Source organism: Schistocerca nitens, chromosome 4 (genome assembly GCF_023898315.1).
Source record: "Schistocerca nitens isolate TAMUIC-IGC-003100 chromosome 4, iqSchNite1.1, whole genome shotgun sequence".
In the NCBI taxonomy this organism is placed as follows: Eukaryota; Metazoa; Arthropoda; class Insecta; order Orthoptera; family Acrididae; genus Schistocerca; species Schistocerca nitens.
Genome location: NC_064617.1, coordinates 450158753 through 450176574, shown reverse-complemented (window position 1 = coordinate 450176574; position 17822 = coordinate 450158753). Strand labels below are relative to the sequence as shown.

The window sequence follows — 17822 nt, the reverse complement described above, 5'->3', positions numbered from 1 at the left end:
CCATACTCTTTATTAGAAGTGCAAAAATTCAGTATTTGTGTAAATAGGTGCATAAAGTTTGGAAATACTTCATATTTGGGAATTACAATTCATACTCACCTCTCCTTGAAATAAGATCACTTATTTGTCTCTAAAAAAGTTAGAAACACTTGGTGTTGTTCGTATATAACCGAAAACGCTGAAAAAACCTGTAAATGAATTCTTTTAAACAGGGAGACTCAGCGAGAAGATTCATATGGTTGCAGTAACTACCAGAGATTTTTCTACGTTAAGTAAAACCACTGAATCCCAGAAAGTGAGAAAAATTTTATATAGTTGACATGGTGCGCAAAATTTCAAGACAAAAGAAACTTTCGCACAATATGTGACCACCAAGGTATACAGTTCGCTGGAACTTGGACGATCCATACAATGAACTGCTGCAGTGTTGTACAGAGAGCAACGGAAATGTGCAGTGATGCGAACAGAAATGACTAACTCAAAGACAGTAATTACACTAAAGTCACCGCTATTTACGGTGGTCCCTGTACGTTACAAAAGGTGGTATACGGTTCTTTCTAGTGTGTGCGATAACAGCAGAGAGAAATGCCTATTCTGCAACGTACTTTCTTGATGGCCACAAGGCTAGTAAAGAGTTCTCATCGTAGGACATTTCATTCTTCCACCAGTGCATTTGAGAATTACTGGAAGGTCGTTAGTACAAGTAGGCGTGCTCCAATATGTCTGCTGAACGCATGGGATTTAAGTGGGACGGGATGGAGGGTGGCGAAGGGTGTGGGGGTGGGGGAGGAAGGCTAGTCCATTCGCCAAATATGTCCTCCTTCCAAAAGCTCCTTCACCTTCGATGTAGTCGCGCATTGTCATCCATAGAAGTGAACAGTCCTGCCGAAGGAGCATCCGCAACTGAGAATTATAGCAGTGGTTGAAAATACCGCTTCAGTTGTAAGGTTCTTTTTATTTTTCAATAATTAAAACATCACTGGTTTGGTTCTTGGATGCCCGTCATCTGATGTTATAACTTTGTGCTGTGACTCCGAACGCCGTGTCGGACGAGTACCGCGTCGTGTTTTAACTACTGAAAAATAAAAAGAACCTTAACCTCTGCCACAAAAATGAAGTCAGGGCCGAATGCACCTTCTGAAACACGGACACGTGGAAGGAGTACTGTGTCTCGATAACGTTGACCGGTGAGTGTGCCATATTGAAAGATTTGCCCGTCATTATGTCTGAAATGCGGTAGGGAGCTGGTGTTGAGTGGAAAGATACTGAGCCATAATGAACTTATTAACGTTTATAAACACACTAATAAATTTACTATTAAAAAGCAAAACTCCAAGAATAACATTAACAAATTGCCTCCAAAACTGGAAAGACTATGTTTCAGTAACACAACTGATAGCAAACACTTCAAAATGGCAACAGTATAAAATCACTTCCTTTTAGTAAAGAATATTAACTGAAGTAAAAATACATTTACATTACAAACAGCGTATGATCAAATGAATATGTCACAAATATCAACCATCGGCTATTGCCAGTAATTATCAAAACGCCATTGCCTTCTAAGTAACCAAAATGACTGACAAATGTGGTTCAAATTTATGATGATAGAAGCGGTGGCAGAGGCAACGCCAGTAGCAATAATTCCACCTTCTCTTCTAATATAGAACGGCGGTTGCTTCTACCACGGTACTAGAAACCTTCGTTAAAATTTTTATGGTACACAGGCATCTTTAACTAGAGCACACTTAATTAGATATACAATCACCTATCCTGTAACACAGCGATAACTCGTTACTTAATTAGTAGAAATTACACGTATTTCAAATGCGGAAAAGTATGAACGTTATACAGGAAACTTTGACATGACTAATGGGGCATCAATTTTTTTTTCTACTTTGGTAGATGCAAACAATTTAGTAAACAGCTCGATCTCGTGATAACAGCCAACAGGTAACTATAGACATGCCTCAGAAATAAGGTAGATAGATTAAACAATTTTCACTGACTACAAAGTACAATTCGTAATTCAGAAGAATTACATCTGCATCCTATACTCTCCTTTACCCCTAGATCCTAAAATCAGTTTGGAACAGTGACAGCCACAAGACCACACACATTGACAGAACTGAAGTAGTACGAGGCAAAACCTTCGTAAGCAGCACACACACACACACACACACACACAACAACGGGCAACCAGGATACTGAGTCAAAACATACACCACGGGACACCAAGTGACGTGCACAGTAATCGGATACTCACCGTGACAAAACGCTTGCTTAGAGAGCGCCGAGAGAAGGATGTAACGAAGATTACTCGTACTCGGAAACCCACGGGTATCATCCAGCAGATGCACCGCTTCCAGTACTTGCAAAGGTCAGACCGAACTCTAACCCGGCACCACAATAGACACAACCTCCTTGCAATAGCAGAGGACACGCCGAATGCTGTGCGTTCTGATGAAGTAGCTTCTAACGACAATGTTCATGGCTGCGACCAACGCTCGGTCCCGCCAAACTCGCAGTGGGCGAAGACACCACTCTTGCCAACGGGCCACGGCAGACGCTTGGCCACAACAACACGCCGCCCCACTTGCGCTCCTCGCCGCCCGTGTCAAATTCTTCTTTTCTCTACGTCGCCGCAACCCGAAACTACCTCCTCCTACGTGCCCTCTACCGGTGGCAGTAACGCTCCATGCGCACTTGCAGCCAGAAGGATTCCAAATCCGCGGGAATTACGCGAAATTAAACGCGGACGCACGGCACAATGTCTGCCCGTATCATAGCACCTGGATCACATGCCATGTTCGACATGTACCTGGTGGCATTTCATGCTCCCATCTCTTATCATGTTAGGGTACGTCCAGAATCACTAGTCAGACTGAATGTATTTTCGTATGAGAAGAGCATTCCCCGCTGGTCCAGTCCCTAAGTCCTTGGTATCACCGGAAATGATGCCGTCGATATACAAGCGTCAACGGAACACACCGTACTTTTCATTGGGCAAATAGACCAGCCCCGAGTAGTCACCATGCCACTGTGGAGCTTGAGAATGCATGTTTTACGGTCCTCTTAACGACATTTCCATTTCCACCTATTGTATGACGTAGATTCCTTCTGGACTCTTGCCCCATGAAGTGGTCATCTGCTGCAGTAGTTGTCCGTGTTCGACCACCCCATCCCCTTCGGGCAGCAGTGTCTGTGGCGGGAAACGCTCCCCATGCGCATGAAACAACACTGTGGGCAGTACCAAACTCCTGGGCTACACTGTCACCTGTCTTCCTTCTTCCAGTTTCCCAATGATTCTTCACAGTGTGAAGTCATCCAAATGTTGCCTCTGGGTTATAGTGTAATGAAGACACTACCACAATGCACCATAAGTGCTTACTGGCTGGGACACATTGGCTTTTCCAGTTCCTTCAACTGCCCGGTGTTGCGGTACCAGCCTCTTTTGGCGCTGTTGTCAAACTCACTTCTCGCTATATGAAGTCCAACCTTCTGTGCACGACTGGCAGAGCTGTGGCAACATAATCACGCCCTTTCATTCGTTTAAACCGAGTAATTAATATGTTATTGTTTCATCTATCTTATCCTGAAGATTTTCAGAGCAGAATCATCATCAAACAAAATTGCATGTAGCATTATAAGTAATGTACAAACTGGTTTCATTTCCTTTCAGCTTCGAAATATTCTTTTTATCGACGTTCATTAAATGAACACATCCCTAATGACTTTCTATGTTACTCCATCACAAAGGAAGTGACAGAACGTTTCGACAACAGGCGATAGTTGAGTTGGTTCCCATATGTTATTTATCACTCGCGAGAATCGCTGGTGTAATATTAGTAATTTTCGCCTCACAAACATTAATATACGCTCAATAGTAAATGCCTGATGGCCTAAAGTTATCGAAAAATTGTAAAGTAAAAGAAATGAACCATCGCATAGCAGCGACAGAGTCTATTATTCTTTATCTTTGCCGTTCTTGCGCGGTGCCTGTAAATCTCTATGTACATATATCGATTAATGGTATAAAAAAGAATTCTGTTGTTTCAAGACAAATGAGACTTTTGGCGCCTCACCTTTTACTGTTAGTATTCTATGAAAGGCGGGCGCGGATTTGCTGCGTTCCGCAACAGTATTTTATATTCTATGTGAAAGTATTGAGTGAATATGCTAAATGTTATTTTTTTTTCAGTCAGAAAACATGTAGTTTCTTGTAACTGATTACGAACAGACAGCATCAGGAGGACATTTTGACTGTTATGTATGAATTATTTAACCACAATGGTCATCTATCGTAATTTAATACGAAAAGGTACGTAGCATTAAAAAAAAGGGTGTGTTACAGATAAGTGTGCTTATTTTAGTAAATTAACCTGATGATTTCCCTTTCCTCATTTATTTGAATTATAATTATTTTGTGTTACTTCATCACCAGAAATTACGATCACGCTGATGGGCCGAACGCAGCATGAGGCAGAAGGTATATTATCGTTTTCCTATTATTTCTGAACCAACTTTTTTGTGTAGTGTTGCATTTCTTTTAAAGTCTATAAATCTTCTGGTCCCTTAGTGTTGATCCGGGTATGACTACATCGCGACTATAAAAATGTACAGAAATGATAATGTTTCTTCCGAACGATCTCAAAAATATATATATATATATATATATATATATATATATATATATATATATCAATATGCTGCTCTTATTCAGGTATTTAATGCTCAAAGTATGTTATTATAATAGTGTAATCAATCCCTGATTCTGTTGCCAAGTGGCCCACCAAAATATTCACTTTTTCGACATTTTTCAAAAAAAAAAAAATAACAATTCTTTTTCTATTCGTCCCCCAAGAGCAACGCTACACTGGTTAGTGTAACACTGCCAAAAACACAGTCATTGGTATGTAGAAGAAAGACAGAAGATTTTATAGAGTGATATAAAATTAAGGTAAGTACTACTAACATGTTTATGCGTCGACCTGACACGTACATGATGAGATTCTGAATGTGTACGGCGGCTAATGAGATCTCCCGATGCGACTGGATGGTCAGGTGACATATTCTTGGTTGATTGCATGTATGGTAAAAACATTGCAGACCGATTTCTACAGTGCATATTATGGCAACAATTTAAAATCATACCACCCTTTCTAGTGAAAAATGAAATGTGTGGCTAGGGCCTCCCGTCGGATAGACCGTTCGCCTGGTGCAGGTCTTTCGAGTTGACGCCACTTCGGCGACCTGCGCGTCGATCGGGATGAAATGATGATGATTAGGACAACACAACACCCAGTCCCTGAGCGGAGAAAATCTATACCCAGCCTGGAATCGAACCTGGGCCCTTAGGATTGCCATTCCGTCACGCTGACCACTTTTTTTTTAGGAATCAACAGTAGTGGAAGGCGTTGTTATTTATTTATTTGCATGTGTTTTTGTAAGATTCACTAATATCATGAAATTATGGGAACACATCGGCGAAAAAGAAAAGAAATATACCACTCAGCTACCGGGAGCGGACCCTTTCTAGTAAGAAAAGTGGACTCAGTATCCGGTAAAAAATTGAGTGTATTTACTACACAGCCCAAACCGAAAAAAGAAGAAAAAAAACATCGAACACATTTGTCACCAAAAGGACTTATCATTTCAGCCAAAAACATGACAATAATTTAGCGTACGTCATTTAATTAAAACTTATTGGGGAATCATACCTAAACGTAAACCATTATAGCAAGTGCGAAAGTAGTAAAAATAATTTGAAGGACCATACATCATATCTGCATACTGGACGGCGTATTTTGATTGAAGGCCATCCAATGCCTTTTTTGCCGCAACAGCCAGGAACAGGTCCACCGATCCTAAGCAAGTTAAATTTATTTTCTATGCAACAAATTGGCAATGATTAACCGTAGTTATGAAAATGCCACACATCATGTAATACCGCGGAGTATAAGACAAAACAAGGCCTATTCGCAGAAAGCCAGTGAACAATGCATGCTGGTGCCTTTCGTACCAATAGTAGCAATAATCCGACTTATTCCATTAGCCTATTGAAGAGGGGAAAAACTGCCTGTGGTATTCAGTATTCCTATGAATTCGCTCATTGTGCACAGTCATGCACACTTGATAATGATTGTAAATACTGAAACAGTAGTGTACAAAAGATTGAAACACTGCCTTGTGAGTGGTTTCCGTAATAGGTACGTGGCACCTGTCTTGAATTTTCGCAACATGTGTAATATGACATAGACCGTAATGGCGAAGAGGACATGGAATGTAATCTGTGGGGGTGTAAGAGCAGTCCGTCCATTTCCCTTCTTCCCTTAAGCTGCTTCAAAGCAAGACACATAGCAGCTGCAGACACCAAAAACAGTACTCTTTCGTTATTAATGAAAATGAAGGATGTGAGTAGATGTACGAGTTCATGTACGAGTGCCGTACCTTGAATGAAATGTGTGACATTTTAACATTATTACAAGGAAATGTCAGAGGCTGCTTCGTTGCTGACTGCTGTAGCGAATAAACGTAGTATAGTTCTCTTCGTAGAGTGCACCATTGTACATTACATGTGTCATATGTACAAAAAACAAAGTTTCTCATCAGTTGCTCACTCTGTAATGAATATCGAAACTATTTTTAGAATAGATAGGAGGAGAATAACAAAAACTCGTCACTTAATGAAGCAAATATTGAATTTAAGTGTTCTTCATTCGCTTTTTCTAAATGGCATTTGCAATCCATTTTTCATGATGGTGAGATACATACTGAAATGACACCTTTATTGCCCGCATCTCGTGGTCGTGCGTTAGCGTTCTCGCTTCCCACGCCCGGGTTCCCGGGTTCAATTCCCGGCGGGGTCAGGGATTTTTTTTGCCTCGTGGTGGCTGGGTGTTGTGTGCTGTCCTTAGGTTAGTTAGGTTTAAGTAGTTCTAAGTTCTAGGGGACTGATGACCATAGATGTTAAGTCCCATAGTGCTCAGAGCCATTTTTGACACATTTCTTACAGCTAAATTATTCGCACTTTTTGGAAACATCCAGTACATGATGATCACCTACCTAATAGCCAGCATGTGCACATTTGGTAGGGAAGCAGTGACGACTCATCCTGACACGGAAGCAGTGAGGCCTTGTTAGGTCGCTGGAGGCAGGTGGTAGCACATCTGAATACCCAAGGAACTTAATTCCCGTAATTTCGTGTGACCCGCAGGGAGGGGGGTGGGGAAGGGGTGGAGCCAATGAGATCTGACGCCACGTTCAACCACATCCCAGATGTGTTCGATCAGGTCCAGATCTGGCGAGTTGGTGGGGCCAGCACATCAACTGACTTGTCACTGTATTCCTCGAACTCTATCATCCTCCTGGCCTTGTGGGACGGCGCATTATCTTATTGGAAAAAGCCAACGCTGTCGGCAAACAGTCATGAAGGGCTGTTCGTGGTCTGCAACCATTGTACGATACTCCTTGGTCGTCATGGTGCCTTGCATGAGATCCACTGGACGCATGGCCGCCCACGTGAATGTTCCCCAAAGCATAATGAAGCCGCCGCCAGCTTGTCTCCGTCCCGTAGTATAGGTGTCAATGAGCTATTTCCCTGGAAGGCGTCGCATTCGCGTCCTCCCATCGGCATGATGAAGAGGGGATCGTGATTCATCAGACCCTCCAACACTCCGCCGCTACGACATCGTACTGAGTAAAGTCCATATGTGCTATAACTGACTTTTTGTGTCGAAACACTTCAACATAAATCGCGGAATAAAATGACTAACTCAAAGGAATTATTTCTGACTTACAAAGACAAAGAGCGTATAAGGAGTATCGACCTTAAGGATAAGGTGCAACACATAATCTACGCAGAACAAATAAATCTAATGCGTAATGTAGAGGTTACGGTATGAGTTAACAATGGGGGAGCCACTTACATGCATAATCAACAACAAGCACTACCGGCTGCCTTTATAAATGTTAGTGAGTCATCCTCTAAAGCTTCAAAATTTTACCTAACATCATTCATCTCATTGTTGATCAAACTTGCCGGTAACTAATCCGGCAGCCAGCTGCTGCATTTCTTTGATATCTTCCTCTGAACCGATCTGGTGGGGATCTCAAAGCCTTGAGAGGTACTCAAGAACGGGTTGCACCAATGTGGTTGTCGAAGCCTCCTTTGCAGATGAGCTACCCTTTCCTAGAATTTCAATTCTCCTAATAAACCTAAGGCGAAAATTCGCCTTGTGTACATCGGAACTCGCATACTCACCCCATTCTACGCTGTCTTGCTTAGTTACGGCTAGATGTTTAACCTACGTGATTGTGGCAGGCACCACACAACACCGCATTTCCACATTATAATTTATCCTATTCATCTTCATTAACTAGCATTCCGCCACATTTCAATGAAGTTGCCATTTGTCAGACAAAATCTAAGTTATGTCCAAGTAATTCTGTACCCTTCTACAGTTACTACAAGACGATAAACTCCCGTACACTACAGCGTCATGAAAACAGTGGCAGTTCTTTGCTCGCCCTTTCGTCAAATAGTTTATGTACACTGAGCAACATAATTAAGGGATTACCTTTTTCGAAATCTCTAAATTGTCTTCCAAAGCGATGGAGAAATTTGAATTTTGAGTCAAACGTGCCTACAATCTTCTTATGTAATGGTAAAGAAAGCATGGCACCATGAAACGTCACTGCCGGTCTCCGCGACTCTTCTGACAACAACATGCGGCAATATATTTTATTGTATCTAACTCTGCTTTAAAATCATCTCTGGACATGGGGACAGGTATGAGACAGTGTACCATTGAGTGGAAATCTGCATGTTTGTGAGCTATGGGATGTTGTGAGCAAGATGGTATTACTGTCTCCGTAGTTGTAGTTGTTCTATAAATTTTGGAATATTGCGTGTGGGTACTGATGTCATTCGTGACACAGCCAATGGCTACAGTCCAGTTCTTATTGACCACATCTTGCACGGGAAACAAAAACGAATAATTACACCCCTCCTCTATGCCCCACCTGCTTCCCCATCCACTGTCTGCAAGAAATGGTGTACACTACCATTACTAGGTGAGGTATCACAGATTGTAGCCAAAGCATTGAAAGCCTGCTAGTATAGGCTTTCTTACTACTTGAAGACCACGACAGCCCAGTGTGTTTTTAATAGCAAAAATATGATCTAGTTATTAGCCAACAGTGGGGTATACAAACCACATATTAGATGTAGTCGAGGCGTAATGTGAGAAGGTCTGACTGTTCCATCAAGACAAGTGCTTGGTTAGGTAGACTCAATTAGGTTGTCAGGTGGTGCCATTATACCCTCTGACAGCTACTCCCCTATCGTTTCAAATGTGGGAGCAGTTGCAGTACGCCCGGTGTGAGACACTTTGTCACTGTGTCTTGGTAAGAACATGTGTGTTCTCTGTGGAGTGTGGTATTGGATGTGCTTAACTTGTGAAATTTTCATTTTTGGATCTAGGGAATAAGTTATGCTATGTATTATAGATGTAACTTCGTCTGTGTACTTATTATTGGTATGTGATTATTGTGCCTGCCCTGTGTGGCCGAGCGGTTCTAGGCGCTTCAGTCTGGAACCGCCCGACCGCTACGGTCGCAAGTTCGAGTCCAGGCTCGAGCATGGATGCGTGTTAGTTACGTTTAAGTAGTTCTAAGTTCTAGGGGACTGATGACCTCAGATGTTAAGTTCCATACTGCTCGGAGCCATTTTTGCCATTATTGTTCGTGTGTGAGTTGCTACACTGCTTAATGGAGAATGATATAAAGAATATCTATTCTCTTGTACAGTCACATAAGGTCAAAATTTCTTTATCTCACTGTGTGTGGAATAAACTGTGGCTGCCTTCCTTAGGTAGGTGTGAGGTCAGGAGAGGCGGGGGCCCTGAGCTCGTGACCGCCGCGGCTTGACTCATCTGCTGGAATTTCCTTCACTCAGCCCGTGTTGAGAACCGAGCGTATCCCAGAGGACCACTGCATATCCCTTGATTGTTCGGGTATGGAGAGGGGTAGCTCCGAATTCACTGTCTCTGTTGCCCCACGAGCTGCCACATCGTCGTCTCACAGAAGTCCACGACACGTAGTGCATTATCCATGGTGGTCCCTTGATCGCGACCGGGCCAAATATCTCACGAAATAAGCGTCAAACGAAAAAACGACAAAGCACGAAACTTGTCTAGCTTGAAGGGGGAAACCAGATGGCACACCGCGCGACCGCTACGGTCGCAGGTTCGAATCCTGCCTCGGGCATGGATGTGTGTGATGTCCTTAGGTTAGTTAGGTTTAAGTAGCTTGTGACTATTACAGCGCCATCTATCACAAAGCGAAAAAAGTGGTCCAACTAAAACATTCATATTTCTTTACGTACTACACGAATATGTAATAAAAAATGGGGGTTCCTATTTAAGGAAGCGCAGTTGATATCCGTTTGACCTATGGCAGTGCAATCTAGCGGGCCAATCATAGCTCCATCTGGTTTCCCCCTTCAAGCTAGACGAGTTTCGTTCTTTGTAGTTTCTTTGTTTGATGCTTTTTCGTGAGATATTTTGTCCGGTCACTATAAATGGACCACCCTGTATGCAGAATTTACAGTCTTTTCAATACCTTTAAAAAGGTGTTGTTCCTATCCTAAATATTACAAACATAACACATAAACCGTTACAATCAAGGTCACAGCAGAAATCTTTCAAAATGTACATACAATAATTTACCATACTTGTTCTCCTTGAAACACACTCAGTATCTTTCATAACTATCTCAGGCATGGAAGAGACAGAAGAATACACATCACACAACCAATTGTCATTCTCTAGCCATGCTTCACATTAAATTTTCTTTCTGTCCGCTAAGGCACCTACGTAGGCTATTTGTTTTACAGTTCACTAGGGGCTATTATGATGATGATGACAAACTCCCATTTAGCTAATGCTACCGATAACATGATATATAGGCTATAGTATTTCAACTAATATTGGTTAAATCAAAAGCAAACTAACAAATACCGTTCTATTTCTACCCCTTTGGGCACACGAGTACTATTTTTTACACAAAAATCATTAGAAGACCACCACTTGTTAGCTTTTAATGGTAGTGCAACAAAACATAAAACGCTGTACACCATGCCTTTTCCATTGCTAATATCCACCTCATCACTCTATCTTAAAATCGTAACATGGCATCTTAGTTACCAGTTCTCTCAAACCTAAAATACAAGAGTTACTTGTAGGTCCATAGGTCACTTACATAGATATATTCATGAAACGTACAAAATGCATTAGGATACATAATAAACTGGAAGGTCCTTAGCCACTAACTGAAGAAAAATCTTCTTATATACCACCTTTTACAATACAAACACTAGACGTACATGAACAAAATGTACACATTATAGTCACAAAGTCAACTAATGAAATTTAGTCATTCACCATTTACTAACTTATTTATTGTCATCATCAGTTAATTCTCCGTTTCATTATCATCCCATTACGCTATTCCACTCAGTACCTACTGTGGGAGACACGACGCCATCTTCACGATTTATGGGTCAACATTGTATCTACCTCAATGGCACTGGGGTCTAGAGTTCTTCACATTCTGTATTGTCCACTAAAACCTCTAAAAAGTATCTTTAATAACGCATTGCATTTATGGATGGTCAGTGGGAATCCACAGGAACTTACTAGCCGATGTGGAAATTAATTTGTCTTACCCATTTGCTGCTTATCCTATACTCCGATGCTCATTTTAAATTTTGAAAATTTACGTCTCTATAATAAATTACTGATGGAGTCGCAACTCCTTTGGTCATCAAAATATTTCCTTAATTCTGCTGAGAGGATCTTGACTTTTCAATGCTAGAACGGTGGGAAGCGGGGGGGGGGGGGGGGGGAGCAATATTTTTTCGTTTGTTAGTTCACCCAATAGATCTTGAAGTAACTGAAGATACACCTCTCATGTTCTATGCTTTCTGAAGCGGCAGAGTCTGCAAAGTTAACCTGATTGTGTCATCATTCTCGCCACCGAACTGGTCAAAGGATGATAGCACGAAACATGGCGATGTTCGAATCCGGGACCGATGTTTTGATTACTATCTTCCAAGGGACAAGACGGAACTGTAGAGGGAAAAAATGTGTAGAGGAAGACAGAGATTCGAATACATCCAGCCAATAATTAAGGACGAACGTTGCAATTGCTGCTCTGAGACGAAGGGTTTGACACTGGAGAGGAACTTGTAGTGGACCGCATCAAACCAGTCAGAAGACTGATGACTGGTTTTGGAAATGATATTTCCTGGCAGGGTGAACCATATAAAATGTGCCAGTGCTATGTGGAAACTGTCCTCATTTTATTCTGATGATATGTCCTGTAATGTGTAATGGAAAAGTTGGCTTACTTGGGTCACGGAACAGAAAAATCACAATACAGTATCCATTTTTACCCATAATTTGTTACTATTTTATTAATGAATTAAGGATTTATTGGGTTCATAACATTTAAGACCTGGTCCTATTTTAGATATTTCATCTGATTCCTGCTACAGTTCATGTGGAGTCGTTACTTAGCCACCAACCCCCAACTTCCCACTGTTGAGTGGTACTTAAGTAAATAAATTAGTGAAATCAAAGTGAACTAGAAATTAGAATATAGATGAAAAACTTGGTTTAGTTTAGAGAGTTACATACTCGCAAACAGCGGGCCGAGCAGCAGAACAGAAGAGACAATGACCATGAAGTCAGCGAGTTCCACATAAGCGGGCGCTGTCGATTCAGCCGTCAGGGCATCGCCCGACCGGCTCACGTGTTTCTCAGTTGTCGTATGTGAGCAAAGGCCCTCGCCTACATCCCAAGAGCCAATGACCGACGTAAAGAAGATTCTTCGAGAAGCTATTCAACGTGACAGAAGAGGCAATGACCGGCTCACGTGTTTCTCAGTCGTCACATGTGATCAAAGGCCCTCACCTACATTCCAAGAGCCAACGACCGACGTTAAGAAGATTCTTCGAGAAGCTTTTCAACGTGACAGACGAGGCAATGACCGTGAAGTCGTTCACCTCCAGTAAACTGAAGTGAATAAATACGCGAGACGCAGTGGGCCAGACAGATGCGGAGGAAGTCAGATGAAGACGGAGACGGAGACGAAGACGGAGACGGAGAGAAGAGACGAAGAAGACGAAGAAGTTTTCAGTCAGTTTCGGTGCTGAAGACCGTCATGCAAGAAGAGACTGCATCATGCACAGACGCACCAAGTCCGCCGCTGTAATGGAATAGCAAACAGCAGCCGCAGAGCCAGAAGACAGAAGTTAAAAGGTATTTGAAGTCTGGTTTTTACATACCCGGGTGGCTCGTGAGGACGGGAAGGAGACGGCCTCACGTCAGTAGTCACCTGTGAGCTGGGATGAAGACCTGACAGCCGAAGACTGGCGAGCAGGAGTCCGTGGTTCGAGTCCGCCACACTGGCCTTCCCCCGCCGCGCCGCTCCGCTGGCCGACGCAGAACACACGCGGCCGCTTAGAGAAGAGAAACACTGGGACGCGACACCCAAGGTATCATCCGATGCACGATTTCGCTCGCAATAATTAAACGGGCCACCTCGCGCTGCGCTTCTCCAGTCAACTGAGCGAGACAGCGACACGAGATACACACCGCTACGCGTAATCAGCCGCCGCCGCCGCCGCCGCCGCTGCCGCAGCAGAAGACTTCACAAACGACACAGCTGCCGCTCTCCGAACCAGAACATCCCGTAAGATACAGTTGTACAAATCTTCAATAAAAGTTATCTTATGTAAAAATGATGTTTCATTCGACCTCATACCCGAGCCAAGGAAGAACCCACCCTGCCCACATGTTGTAAGAGAGAAAAGTTAATTTATTTAATATTTTCACCCTGACAGAATGCTTTAGAATGCTCATCCTGACAATTGACTTGCATCAAAAGAGAAAACCCAGTTACATTTAGTGACAGAAGTGCCACATTTAGTATCACAACTGTTACATTTGGTATCAGAAGCCGTTAGAGTTGTTACACCACAGATCTTGAAAAATACAAAAATTGAACCCCACGAATTGCGCAATTCACTTTATACATTGAAATCAGTTCTAATTTACTAGCTGTACATAAGAATCTCACACACAAATTGCTTCCTACCAAAAACATACTTCTCACAAATACAGACACAAATTTACCCCAGAATACCCTAGAATACTTTCCCCTCATATCTAGAATGCTAAAATAGAGATTATTAAGTATAAATGTCACACACTTAGCACATACAAATACCTCAGTCATTAGTGCGTCTGGAAGACATTAACAGAGTCTCGGCAGCAGAGGGTGCCACATTAGATGCATTGCCACAACACCCGCTTTTCAGACGGGAGAGGGTGGCCTCCAGAGAGGGCAATTCCATTCCTTGCCAACCTTACTGAGTCTTCTTGACCAAGAGCCTGTCTTTACGATAGTTGGACCTCTCTCCCTGTGCTGCTACCGGTTTCAAAACCACATTAGGATGCTAACAGATACCATCCATCCCTGAAACTCCGAATCATTCACTGCAGTTTCGCACACACAATTAAATTAGAGGAATATATTATAGGAAAGGCAGAGCGCACAAATATCGTTCTGATAATAAAACGAATCGAATTTTTTTTTCTAAAAGCTTCCTATTTTCACATCGGGTTAGTGACTGGCAACACAAAGTAAGAAAGATTTAATATAGGAACATAATAAATGAGACAGATCTGTTGGAGTCGTCACATATGACATAAAACATATGCTATAATTCAATGTGTTGTGGAGCTCCTTTTCTATGTTATATTCTCCTAGACATTTAGCTTCTTGGAGTTTTGTTGTTTCAACCAACAGTGCCCAACCCTCAACAATGTAAGGATGTGAAACAATCTCAAAACTGCAAACTTTTGGATTAACTGTGACTCACCCATCGGACTAACGGCGTGTGTACTGTTACTCGTTTAGGAACGCTACTTTTAATGCGACTGCTGACACGAGACTTCCTTTTCGTTAGCTGTTGATATCCACTGGCGGTTATTACCCATCACACTGGGAGTTGATGTAAGAGTTCAATGGTTCCATCTTCGTCCATGGGCAGCTGTGGAAATAAGGATCCACTCGGACTGAGCCTAATGAACTGATGTACAACAGATTGCCAAGAGGTTGTCAAATAGGGTCAATAAGGTATTCATCTCATCGGAATGCAGCACACATTGAGATTGAGCAATTTCTTCAATTTTTTTTTATTTTTATGTAAATGTTTGCACCGTCCTCGTGTTCTGTGCAGTAATGCGCTGATCCCTTCTCTGCGGCGTGCAGCACGATGGTCGCTAGAGGATTCCTAGAGTTTGCAGATACAGATGACTGGTTGTGGTCACCCGTCACTGGATCAGGACATCCTGGTTCCCCAAACCTGTTAATTAGTCAATGAAGTTGGTGCTCCATAGACATTTAGAGCAACACGGTGGTGAGATGGGTGGGGGGGGGGGAGGCTGAGGGGAGGCATGTGTAGCTTCATCAGTATTACCACAGACGGACTTAGCATTTGCCCCTGTGTTGAAGAAAGGACATTGTGGAGAAATTGCTTAGCCGCTACCTAGTATTTATTTATTTATTACCTGAGTGTATCCTTCTCTCTGTAGCGGAAATACAGCTCTTTTGAAATTCCTTGGCAGATTATAACTGGATGTCACATCCATTGATAATTCTACGCATTCAAGGACTGGTACGAAAACCAGGAATGGCCTGTTTCTTAGCTTGCACTTTTAGCGAATCTCTGGCCCAGCTCAAAGTCCCAAGCGACAGGCAACAAGCGCAGGTGACTGCTGCCCTATGTAAGAAGGGTAAAATAAACGAATCTGTAAAATTACAGACCCATATCCATAACAATCGTTTGCTCAAGAATTCTTGAATATCTTCTCAGTCCGAATGTAACAAATTTCCTTGAGACTTATAAGGTTCTGTTCACAAATCAGCGTGGATTTAGAAAACTTCGCCCAAGTGAAACTCAGCTTGTCCTCTTCTAGCACAATATTTAGCGAAACATGGGTGAAGGACCACAGGCAGGCTGTATATTCCTAGATTTCCGGAAAGCATTTGACACGGTGCCCCACCGCAGATTGTTAACCACGATATGAACAGTTGGAATAGATTTCCAGCTGAATGAGGTTTTCACTCTGCAGCGGAGTGTGCGCTGATATGAAACTTCCTGGCAGATTAAAACTGTGTGCACCGACCGAGACTCGAACTCGGGACCTTTGCCTTTCGCGGGCAAGTGCTCTACCAACTGAGCTACCGAAGCACGACTCACGCCCGGCCCCCACAGGAGACGAGGTACTGGCAGAAGTAAAGCTGTGGGGGCCGGGCGTGAGTCGGGCTTCGGTAGCTCAGTTGGTAGAGCACTTGCCCGCGAAAGGCAAAGGTCCCGAGTTCGAGTCTCGGTCGGTGCACACAGTTCTAATCTGCCAGGAAGTTTCAGATTTCCAGCTATGTGAGTGGCTCGAAGACTTCGCAATAGAATAGCATGTGGTTCCCGATAGCGAGTGTTTATCAGAGACAAGCGTATCGTCGGAGTACATCAGTGGCATGTGGTAGTACTGCTCTTAATCTCTGTATATAGAAATGATCTGATGGACTGCGTGAGCAGGCATCTGCAGCAGGTTGCCGATGATACTGTGGTGTCGTTGTTGAGTGACTATAGGAGGATATAAGATGATTTAGACATAATTTTAATATGGCATAATGAATTGTAGCTTGCTCTAAATGTAGAAAAATGTAATTCAGCAGTGTGCAGCTTGACGAAGTCATGTCGATTAAATATCTAGTCGTAACGCTGAAAAGTGGTACCAAATGGAACGAGCACGAAGGAGAATGGTCGACTTCGGTTAAGTAGGACAATTTTAGGCATGTGTGGTACACCTGTAAAGGAGACCACGTGTAAAACAACGGTGCTACCCATTGTTGACTAGTTATCGAGTGTTGTGAATCTCCACCAGTTCGGATTAGAGAACGACAGAAGTGATCTAGTGACGGGCTGCTAGGTTTGTTACCGATAGTTTCAATCAACAAGCGCGTATTATGGAGATGCTTCATAAACTCAAGTAGGAACATCTTAAGGGAAGGCATCGTTCTTTCTACGGCGGAGTATTCAGAAAATTTAGGGAATCGGTATGTGAAGTTCACGGCAGAACGGTTGCACTGCTGACGATGTACATTTTGCGTAAGTACCACGAGGATAAGATAGGAGAAATTTTATTGGGGGTTATGTGGAGGCATATAGAAGTCGTTTTTCTCTCGCTCTATTTGCGACTGGAACAGGAAAGATAATTTATAGTTGCGGTACAGAATGCCCTCCGCCATAAACCGTATTGTGTATTTATGTAGATGCAGATATCATCATTCACATATGAGTACTTACTTGCGCTGATTCCTTAGAAATAATGTGACATCATTACCGCTTTGGTTTCTTTAAGTTCAATAACTTCATTCTTAAGAAATGAAGCAGAAAGAGTCCTAATTGGTTTAAATGAGTTTTTCAAATATTATATTCCTACCGTCGATGGCAGCACCATATTTTAATTACACTTAGAAATAACTGACGAAGTTGTGTATCTTCTGATTTGTTTCTAGGCACAAAGGCATTTCTACGAACCGCTTCTCCACAACTAATTAGAGGACTCCAAATTTATAGTGTCTATTTGAGGTGAACGTCGTATATTTCAAATTTAGAGTTAAAGGCGACAACACACAGCCTAAGATGTTGAGTGAAATGTTATTTATATACCGTTTTGTGTGTTATG

At 42.5% G+C, this 17822-nt stretch overlaps 2 non-coding genes across 2 annotated transcripts; one reads left to right on the top strand and one right to left on the bottom strand.

Moving 5' to 3' along the window:
- Positions 1 to 16250: 16250 nt before the first annotated feature.
- Positions 16251 to 16324, bottom strand: Trnas-cga (transfer RNA serine (anticodon CGA)). The gene has a single exon. It is a non-coding gene; the product is annotated as a tRNA-Ser (tRNA).
- Positions 16325 to 16398: 74 nt separating this feature from the next.
- On the top strand, positions 16399 to 16472 carry Trnas-cga (transfer RNA serine (anticodon CGA)). The gene has a single exon. It is a non-coding gene; the product is annotated as a tRNA-Ser (tRNA).
- Positions 16473 to 17822: the final 1350 nt, after the last annotated feature.